The following is an 11,798-nucleotide window of genomic DNA, read 5'->3' on the forward strand; positions in this document are numbered from 1 at the left end:
AAAATCAGAAGAGATACTTCATGCCCATAGTAACCAAAAGAGGATTGGCTGGCCATACTAATATCAGACAAATTACTTTAAATAAAAATGTTGTTATAAGAGGCAAAGAAGACATTGCATATACGTATATTAAATTATCAATCCATCAAGAATTTATAGCAAACTCAAAAATGAATTAGATTACATTAAAATTAAGTACTTTTGTGCATCAAAGAACACTATCAAGAAAGTTAAAGACAATCCACATAATATGAGAAATATAATCAAATCATATATCTGATAATTCTCTAATATTGGAGTATATGAAGAACTCTTACAACTCAACAACAAAGGACCAACAGCCCAATTAAAACATAAGCAAAGGACTTTAATGATTTTAGATATTTTCTCCAAAGAAAATATATAAATTGTCAACAAACAGATGAAAAGATGATCAACATCATTAGCTAGTAGCTAAATGCAAATAAAAACCACCATGAGAGAATATTTTACATTCACTAAGAATAACTACCAAAAACATGGAAAATATCATGTATTCGTGAGGATACGGACAAACTGGAATCTTTCTACACTTGCTGATAGAAATGTAAAATGATGCTACCACTGTGGAAAACAGTTTGGCCATTCCTCAACACACAAAATCACCATGTGTTTCAGCAATTCCACTCCTGGATACATACCCAAAAGAATTGAAAACAGATGTTCAAACAAAAACGTGCACATGAGTGTTCATAGCAGCACTATAGCCAAATCAAGAAAATCAAGTAAATGAACCGAGTGTCCATAAATTGATGAATGCATAAACAAAACATGGTACATCCGTAGACTAGAATATCATTCAGCCATAAAAAGGAATGGAATATTTTTAAGTACTAAAACATGAATGGACCTTGAAAACATTAGGCCAAATGAAAGAAACCAGACATAAAAATCCCCGTGTTGTATGATTCTATTCATATGAATATCCAGAATAGGCAAATCCACAGAGACAGAAAGCAGATTAATGGTTGCCAGGGACTGGAGCAGGGGAAAAGGAGAAAACTGCTTAAAGTGTATGGGGTTTCCGTTTGGAATGATGAAAATATTCTGAAACTGGGTAGTGGTGATGGTTGTACAACACTGTAAATGTACTAAACGTTGCTAAAAGTAAACTTGGGTTATGAATATTTTACCACAAAATATTTAAAGCAAGTTAGAAGAAAAAATAAAAATAATTTGGTAGTTTCTTAGAGGAATGGAGCGTAGAGATACTATTGACTCAAAGTAAGAATAACCAAATGAGCCCAAATAGTTATTAGCTGGCACCATCTACTTACAGAAAATGTTATGGCGACTAAGTAAAACAAAGGTCCATTCATGTTTTAGTACTTACCAGTGTAGAACTTGACCCATAGTTTATTTTCTATACATATTGATTTACTCTAAACTTATTTAGTTAAAGATATCTATTTTGTTATTATTTTTTGGTCATTTTTGTATAATTATCAAATTATTTCATAAAGCATGTTAATTACATGTGCTGATTCTGGAGTGACTCCTATTTCCCAAGTTTAAATCTGGGCTTCCTTTATTCTGTGATCTTTAGAAAATTTGCTTTATCTCACTCGGTCTGTTTGCCTATTTACAAAATTAACATAATAATTTTATAAATGATTTATGAGTAATGAGCAGCAGGGTAGAAAAACTAGATAACAAATTTTAACACAAGTCTAGGCTCTTAAATCATCATTCAAGTATTAATAATAATAATAATAATAATAATAGAAATACATTTCTATTGTCACATTTTACTCCTGGTTTGTGATAAACAAAGAGAAAGTAATTCAAACTTTGAATGGGAAGATATATTAGCTATTTTAATTAAATTATTTATATCCTTCCTGCCTCATTCCAAATAAGAAAATGCCCCTCCTATCTTGTTCCCATACTTTCTATTTTGTTTCCTGACACTTGTATCATTCCCCTTTTTTCACTGCTTTAGCTTTATAATCTAGTGACATAGGCTGTCCATCTTTTCACTCCCCTTGTTTTTCAGGGCATTATCCATCCTTATTCCTTCTCAAGGGCATGCGCCAGTGATCATGCATTAACTCCATCTTGCCTGGCACAGGTTTATAAATTACTGCTTGTTTAGGAGAAAGCATAAGACATGAACTAGGAGATCTTTTAGTCCTGGTATTCTATGGTTTTATTGAAATATGGTGAATAAAAGAACTTTTGCTAAGTTCAAAATTTTCTAGTTGGGAAAAGAAAAGGAAAACAGGTATATTTCAGATGCCTTACTTGTATCATTTCTACCACTAGGGTGTCATGTAGAAGTCATGTAGACGTAGAAGTAGACATGTCATGTAGAAGTAGACAATGAGTCAGAACAATTTGTTCCAAAAGTTGTGAGTGTAAATCCTTGGGTTGTTGAAAAGAAATTTCTCAATAGGCCAACTGGGAAAATAATTTGATAATGCTTCAGAAGTTGTTGAAAATTGGCCCCTCACTGGACGCCTTGCTGAGAAATATATAATTTCGAAGTCCTAAGAAAACAAAAATCTTACCAGTACATACCCAGAGAAGGGCTATAATAGAAATATAAAATTTGAGCATGCCCCAGGAAAACAAGGCTGCATTTTTAATGGTTGCTAAACAAATTCTTGAGTTTTACTCTGAGTAATAATGAAAAGAAGCTAAAGTATTTACAATTGTTTTTAAAAACAGGGACATGTAGCTGTTTCCAGCCAGCACCAAACTATGGGTTTCTCTCAGGACAACTGGCACAAGTGCCACAAGGGGCAAGGGAAAGCCCTACCACAAGAAGCGAAACCTTGAGCTGGGATGCCCTGCTGCCAACACTAAGATCGGCCCCTCCGCATTCACACAGTCTGAGTGCGGGGAGGCAACAAGAAGTACCCAGCCTTGAGGCTGGACGTAGACAACTTCTCTTGGGGCTGAGATAATTGTACCCGCAAAACAAGGATTATTGATGTCGTCTACAAAGCATCCAACAAGGAACTGGTCCGCACCAAAACCCTAGTAAAGAACTGCACCTTGTTCATTGACAGCACACGGTACCGACAGCGGTACGAGTCCCACTATGCACTGCCGCTGGGCTGCAAGGAAGGGGCCAAGCTGATTCCTGAGGAGGAAGAGATTTTAAACAAAAAAACAATCAAAGAAAAATCAGAAGAAAAATGATGAAAGGAAAAATAATGTCAAAGTCAGCAGTCTTCTCGAGCAGCAGTTCCAGCAGGGCAAGCTCCTTGCATGCATCGCTTCAAGACCAGGCCAGTGTGGCCAAGCACATGGCTATGTGCTCCAGGGCAAGGAGCTGGAGTTCTATCTGAGGAAAATCAAGGCCCGGAAAGGCAAAGAAATCCTCTGCCCTCCTATCTTAGCTCATGTGATTAAGGTCTTTATTCTTAAAAAAAAAATAGAGACATATAAATAAAATACAAAGTTTTATGAGCAAAGTGACATATGACAAATCTGCTACATGTTTCCTCAGAGCATCAGTAAAAATGGCTGATAATTTAAGAAAAATATATACCCTCAATAATATTCAACTGAAAAATGATATACCATTTTGTATGATAATTACTGGCTATGATTTTAAGTGATATTATGTAGAATTTCCTAATATATAAAAATAGACAAAATATGAACCCCCAAGCAATCACTACCCAGCTTCAGCAGTTACTGAATCATGTCTACATTCATCATCTTCTATCTCTAATATTTTATTGAAGCAAATTTTAGCCTTAAAATCATTTCATTAAATTTTTATTATGTATCTTTTTATTATTGATTTTTAGAGAGAGGGGGAGGGAGGGGGGAGAGAGAGAGAGAGAGAGAGAGAGAGAGAGAGAGAGAGAGAGAGAGAGAAACATAGATGTGAGAGCAAAACATTACTTCACTGCCTCCTGCACACCCCCGACTGGGTTTCAAACCCACAACTGGGCATGTGCCCTAACCAGGAATCAAACTATTTGGTGCACAGGATGACTCCCAACCAACTGAGCCATACTGGCCAGGGCTGCACTTCTTAAAAAAAAAAAAAGCATAAATGCAATGCCATCATCTAACCTAAAATTAATAATAATTATATTATAACCAGTTTTGTTCAAATTTCCAAATATCTCAGAATGTATTTTCTTAATTGTGTTTGTTTGAATCAGGATCCAAATAAGGTTCACACATTGCAATTAGCTGCTTTGTCTTACAAGTGTTAAAATCTTTAGGCTTCCTCTCCATTTATTTAATTTCTTGAATTTATTTGTTGATACAAAGATATAAAGCACAATGTGGTAAGTAAGCTGTAAGAGTACAGGGGTTTTGTGCGTGTGTGTTTCATTCTTGAATCCCCATTTTAGAAGATCTCTGGAATATAGTAAACACTCAATAAACATTTGTTGAATGATATTGAGATATACAAGCCGAAACATTGTTTGTAGGGGTGTAAATTGTTCATATACTAGTATTAACATTCAGTTTTTGTTTTCATTTTTTAAATTTACATTATTTATTGTTTAAAGCATTACATGAGTCTCCTTCCCCCCCTCATTGACCTTCCCCAGCCACTCCCACCTCCCAGCACATGCCCTCACCCCCCTGTCTTTGTCCATTGGTTATGCTCATATGCATGCATACAAGTCCTCTGGCTGATCTCTTTCCCCTTCTTCCCCCGCCTTCCATCATAGGTTGGACACTGTGTTTGATGCTTCTATGTCTCTGGTTCTATTTTTGTACATACAACTTAACAAAAGGAAGATAAATTATCCAATCAAAAAAATGGGCAAAGGACCTAAATAGACACTTTTCAAAAGAGGACATACAGAAGGCCAAGAGACATATGAAAACATGCTCAAAGTCAGTAATCATCTGAGAGATGCAAATCAAAATGACAATGAGGTGCCATCTCACACCTGCCAGAATGGCTAGCATCAACACATCAACAAACTACAAGTGCTGGCAAGGATGTAGATAAAAAGGAACCCTCTTGCACTGCTGGTGAGAATGCAGACTGGTACAGCCACTGTGGAAAACAGTATGGAGTTTTCTCAAAATATTAAAAATGGAACTTCCATTTGATCCATTAATCTCACTTCTAGGAATATATTTTTAAGTCATATACATATGATTGTACTTTGTAATTCTACCCATATTAGGACAACTATATAACCCAGTGGTTTCCAGGGAGTTTAGTATTTGTTATTATAAAAGTATCCTAGTTAATACAAATTTTACAAATATGTGGAGATTAAAAAATATGTTTCATAACAACCATTGTTTAAAGAAGAAGTCAAAAGATAAGCCAAATAGTTACCTTGAGACAAAAATAGAAACATACCAATATAATTCTAAGAGAGAAGTTTTTTTTTTTAATAAAAGTCTATTTAAGAATAAGGAAAACATCTCAAATAACTTAAAATTACCCCAAAAAAGGAATTAGAAAAAGAACTAAGCCAATAATTATCAAAAGAAAAGAAATAGCAAAGATCAGAGTAGAAATAAATGAAATAGAGTCTAAAAATATAATAGAAAAGATTCTTTTTTATGGTTGATTCATATTCCATTGAATATATGCACTACTTTTTCTTTATCTATTCATCTATTGATGGATATTTATTGCATCCATATTATGGCTATTGTAAATCATACTGCAATAAACATATGATTTTATATGTACTTTTAATTTAATGTTTTGGGTTTCTTCAGATACATATCCAGAAGTGGATTTGCTGAGTCCTTTTTTATCCCCGTTATAGCCTTGTTTTAAAGTCTCTATTGTCTAGTATAATTATAGATACCCCAGATTTTTGTTTTGTTTTGCTTTCATTGAATAAAAAACAAATTGTGAAATATCTTTTTCCTTCCCTTCACTTTTAGTCTGTGAGTGTCTTTTGATCTGAAGTGAGTCCCTTGTAGACAGCATATGTAAAGGTCTTGTTTTGTTATCTTTTCAGTTGCTCTATATCTCAATTTGATTTAAAGTGACTGGTGATAGATATGTATTTATTGCCATTTTATTATTCAAAATCTTATTTTTTCTTTTTCTTAAAGAAGACCTTTTAACATTTCTTATAATATTGGTTTGGTGGTGATGAACTCCTTTCATCTTTTCTTGTCTGGGAAACTCTTTATATGTCCTTTGATTCTAAATGATAGCTTTGCTGGGTAGACTCATCTTGGTTTTAGGTTCTTGCTTTTCATCACTTTTAATTTTTCATGCCAATTTGTTCTGGCTCACAAAGTTTTTGTTGATAAATCATCTGACAGTCTTATAAGAGCTCCATTGTAGTTAACTAACTGCCTTTCCCTTGCTGCTATTATTATTCTCTCTTTGTCTTTAACTTTTGGCATTTTAATTATGATGTGTCTTAGTGTGGGTCTCTTTGGGTTCATCTTGTTTGGGACTATGTTTACTTCCTTGACTTGTATGTCTATTTAATTCACCAGATTAGGGAAGTTTTCCATCATTATTTTGTCAAAGAGGTTTTCAATTGCTTGCTCTCTCTTCTCTTTTTGGCATCCCCATGATGCAAATTTTAGTATGCTTGAAGTTGAATCAGAGGTTTCTTATACTATATTCTCTCTCTCTCTCTCTCTCTCTCTCTCTCTCTCTCTCTCTCTCTCTCTCTCTCTCTTTTGGGGCGGTGTCTTTTTTTCCTGGTCTCATTGGACATTTTCTGCTTTCTTATATTCAAAATCACTGACTTGATTCTCTGCTTCATTTACTCTACTGTTGATTCCCTGTAATCTATTCATTTCAGTGAATGTATTATTTATTTCTGACTGATTCTTCTTTATAGTTTCCATGTCCCATTTTCATGCTGGTGAAGTTCTCACTAAGTTCCTTGATCATACTTATAATCATTGTTTTGAATTCTGTATCTGTTAGTTTGCTTGTCTCCATTTCATTTAGTTCTTTTTCTAGAGATTTATTCTGTTCTTTCATTTGGGACCTGTTTCTTTGCCTTTTCCTTTTAGCTGCTTCCCCATATTTGTTTCTATGTCTTAGGTAGAGCTGCTATGTCTCCCAGATTTTGTAGAGTGGCCTTATGTAGTAGGTGACTGTGGGGCCCAGTGACAAAGCCTCTCTGGTTACCAGAGATGGTCACTTCAGGTGTGCTCCCATGTGGGCTGTGTGCAATGTCCTTTGTAGTTGAGTCTTGATTGCTATTGGCATGCCACTCTGATTAACCCCTATACTGATTGGCTGTGAGGACTGACTTTGATAGCAGCTGAGGACTGCTGTGTGGGGTCTACCCTATGAAATAGGTCTTAGTTCAGTGGATCTTTGGTGTTTTCCAAGTCTACCCCTTGAGTTTTTTATTTGTGGAGGTTGTTGAGTTTTAATCTGGCATAGTCTAAAGCTGTCCACTAGGTAAACTGGCTCTGGGGCCTCTAGGAGGTGCAATGTGAGCCACTGCCCATACCCTGCCTGGGGCCACCTGGCATGAGCTACAGAGGTACTGCAGATGGCTGCTATGTATGCTCTAATGTGTTTTCAAATTATCAGTCATGTAAATTATTGTCTTTCCAATAACAAAACTACATATTAATTACTTGAGCATTTTTGACATTTTTAAGCAGTGGCATAAGAATTTTGGATTATATACCATCAACAATGAAAAAGTAGTACTACATGGGAGATAGTATAAGGGGTAAAAAGCTGTTGTCAACATTAAAACTTACTATGCTTACTATTTAGAGTTAAGTAAGACTGCTTTTTAGTGTTGTAGGTCTGGCGGTGGTGCAGAGTGGAGGGGATCAATGAAGGAGAAAGGGGTCATCTATAATACTTTCAACAATAAAGATAAATTTTAAAAAAAAGAAAAACTAACTGTGCTTTGTGCTTTTAGTACACCATTTATACTCACTGTGAAATCTATATTAATACAGGCTAACCCTAAGAATAGTAAGAAATACTTTATATAGTGTAACTCTAAGAAAAATATTTTGTTAAAGCCACCCTTTACATTGTCATTATATTTCTGTGGGCAATAGGAATAAGAATCTCAAAATTTTTATTTACTTAATGATACGGTTGGTTATGTTTGAGAATTAACCATATCTAAATTAGTAGTTAGAAAAAGCAAGCCTTCATGGTGTGACAGGGGGTAGGGTAGATAAACAGGGAAGGAAACAGCAGTGATGTTGGGGCTCACTTAAAAAAGGAATGAAAAATTTAAAACTATTTTAAAGCATAAGAAGATTTATTATATAGAAAATGGTGGCCAGCTGCTCTCCTCCCCTAATGAGATACATATCAGGAAATTGGCTTAAATGGATTAAGAGGATTTAGGTTCCACATAAGACGTGTTAGACTTGAGAGTGGAGGGAGATGCATGGTTCCTAAGGGGAATGTGGTCACCCCACTCTTAGAGAAAAGTTCTGTATCTCAAAAACCCATGATCCCTCTAAATTTACAAAAATCCTCTTTTAGGGCTTCTTAGAGCGTACATATGGAGGGTGGTCTACTAAACAAATACTTTCTTGATAAAGGATATGCTGAAACTACCTTTAGACAAAATAAAAAATTTCCCAAGAGGACGATTAAGCACAAGATTGGGTAATATAAGGAAGTTCTGGTATCCCTTTCACAATAGATTTTTAAAAACAGAGTATTTTTTTTCTGTCTGAAATTATTTACTCAACCTTTCTTAGAGAACTGCCAATCACTATGATGAGGACAGTCTTCTCAATAAATTTTATGTAGAAATTTTTACCATAATCTTACATAGAAGTAACCAAAATTTAATGACTTGTCAATATTCAATTAACAGTTAACTCAAACTCCAGGAATTCAGGAATTCAGGTCTAAAACCTCACTGTGAAGCAAACTGAAGTCTTAGTCTTGGTTATAGTCACAGGGTCATTTATCCATCAACACAGAGTAAATAATCAGTTGGCATATATCAAAGAATCTGAATTCACAAATAATTCTGTCAATTATCTCAGAAGTCAGTAGACAGCTATCCTGATCTCTGAGATATTAAATAAGCATTCATGTTTTCATTTATTTAACATATATTTATGGAACATCTATTATGCATCTATTGTACCATTCCCTCTTCTAAGTGCTGAGAACATAGCAGAGATCACATTATGCTCTTGCCTTCATATAGTTTATACTCCAGAGAGTATAAATAGATAACAAAAGTAATAATTAGTATCAACATTTATTGGAAGCTTCTATGGTTCCCAGACACTGTCCAATGAATGTATTATTCTAATGGAATCTCCAAAAGTTAGATACTACCATTGAAGCACAACAGAGAAGGAAAATGCAGCCTGGGGAGATTAAAAACACTTGGTCTAGGTAAGATAACTAAAAATTGGCAAAACCAGGCTTCCTGAGTCCAGAATCCACATTTTTAACTATTATCTCATACTAAAAGTTCAGTTAATCTAAAATGGTTTTTCTGAATATTCAACTGCCACTTGAAAAATATAGAAATAAAAAATTATAAAGGGCAAAACAAAAAACAATATTTTGAGAGGGTAAATGGTAAAGGTGGTGTTAATTTTCAATTGTTTTGTCAGGAAATACCCCTGAGAAGATCACATGTAAGCTGAGGAATGAAAGACATGGAAAAGCTAGCCAGGGGAAGACCTTTCAGAAGAGCATTCAAGACATAAGGAACAGCAGATACCAAGAACCTGAGGTGAGAGCAAGTTTGGTACATGCAGAGAACAAATAAAAAGCTAGAGTTGCTGAAGTAGAGTAATGGGGGAGAATGATATGAAATGACATCAGAGAAAATGGCAGTGGTCAAATCATGTTAAACCAAGGCAACAAAATTTTCATTTCTTTCAATTGAGTTGCCAAGCCATTGGAGAGTTTTAGCAGAGGCAGGTGGGGGATAAAATTGTCCAATTAAAATTATCCTATATAATAAAAGCCTAGGTGGCGTCACGCCCTCGGACAATGTCGTCACAAGATGGCCACCACAAGATGGCCGGCAGGGGAGGGCAGTTGTGAGCAATCAGGCCGGCAGGGGAGGGCAGTTGGTGGCAAACAGGCCAGCAGGAGAGGGCAGTTGGGGACAATCAGGCTGGCAGGGGAGGCTGTTGGGGGCGATTGGGCCAGCAGGGGAGGGCAGTTGTGGGTGATCGGGCCAGCAGGGGAGGGCAGTTGGGGGCGATCGGGCTGGCAGGGGAGGGCAGTTGGGGGCGATCGGGCTGGCAGGGGTACCATTAGGGGGCAATCAGGCTGGTAGGCAGAAGCGGTTAGGGGCAATCAGGCAGGCAGGCAGGCAAGTGGTTAGGAGCCAGCAGTCTCAGATTGTGAGAGAGATGTCTGACTGCCAGTTTAGGCCTGATCCCTAAACCGGCAATCGTATATCCCCCCAGGGGTCCCAGATTGGAGAGGGTGCAGACTGGGCTGAAGGACACACCCCCATGCATGAATTTTGTGCACCGGGCTTCTAGTAAAATATAACTTAGACTGCTTTATAGCAAATAATACTGTGAAGAATAAATTGGAGCAAGAAGACCAGTAGGAGGCAACAAAAGTTTGCCAGGTAAGAGATGATGATAACTTAGACCACAGTCTAACTAAACTGTAATTATAGTGTAGAGATTTATATTTTTAGGTAGATGTTTACCACTGTGAAAAGCCAGGGGCCTGTATGTGTAAATCTCTCCTAAACTTAGGAAAGGTATTTTAGCAAGCATCCCCCCTCAACTCATCTTTCCAACATTGCCTCACATTGAAAGGGAACTTTAATATATCTTTTGTTCAGCTGAGGGGTGGAGATGTTCTAAGAGTTAGTCTCACCTCTACGCTCTGACTTCTAGTGCCATAACTAATTCTAAAAGACAGAATAAGAAAATACTTCCAATATTTCACCTCTCCATCAAGTACAACTCAATAATTTATCCTAAAATAGTTCTCCAGTGGCTCCCAAATAAATTCTAAACTTGATTTAAAGTTTTCTTCAAACTAGTCCCACTCAGCCTTCCAATATCACCTCTGCTTCTCCACAACACAAACCCCATTGACTTGAAGACGTTCATTATATACCAAACATACCTTAACTTTTATGTTTTCTGAATCTTTACCACACTTTTCTCCTCCTGTGTCTGTATATCTTATGCTTGTAATATACAGTTTGTTTACAATGGGAATTCCCCAACTAGCAGTATATTTATCCTCCTCCTAGGACTTCAAATATTTATTGCTCAGTAAATTATTATCTGATTATCTTCAAGAAGACTTATCTTTAAATTTCTGGTATATAAAACAGCACTTGGTATCAGTAGTGTTCAAAGAATAATTGAGAGTGTTCAATAATTTCTAGATTGGTTCATCAATATCTAGTTATTTATATAGTTATATAGTAGTATTGAAAATTAATACTAAAATATAATTGAATTATTGCTGAAGTCTAATAAAGCTAGCATAAATACAAATTATATCATTAGAATGCAGCAAAAATTATTCAAAAAATATGAAGGATAATCTGGCAATATATATAAAGAACAAGAAAATGTTCTTTGCTTTAGATCTAACAATTAAGTTTTGAAAATTTGTTCTATGAAAGTGATAAAATTATATATAAATGTGTTCAATATATGTTTTTGTTATAATAAACCAACAGAAGGTACTATATTATCTAACCAAAGGCATTACTTAAATGTATTTGGTACAAACTCAGGGAAATACTGAGCAGTCACTAAAAATGATAATTATAAAACTATGTAGCAATATGAAGAAATAGTTATATAAAATGAATTTAAAATCAAGAAATACATGTTTATATAAATTATGATTATATGTCCCTGCTCCAAAAGTTTTATAA

At 35.5% G+C, this 11,798-nt stretch overlaps 1 pseudogene; it reads left to right on the top strand.

Annotated features, from left to right (window-relative positions):
- Nucleotides 1-2,742: 2,742 nt before the first annotated feature.
- LOC118664153 lies at nucleotides 2,743-4,220 on the top strand (annotated as a pseudogene).
- Nucleotides 4,221-11,798: the final 7,578 nt, after the last annotated feature.

The sequence above is a fragment of the Myotis myotis genome, unplaced genomic scaffold (genome assembly GCF_014108235.1).
Source record: "Myotis myotis isolate mMyoMyo1 unplaced genomic scaffold, mMyoMyo1.p scaffold_m19_p_10, whole genome shotgun sequence".
Classification (NCBI taxonomy): Eukaryota; Metazoa; Chordata; class Mammalia; order Chiroptera; family Vespertilionidae; genus Myotis; species Myotis myotis.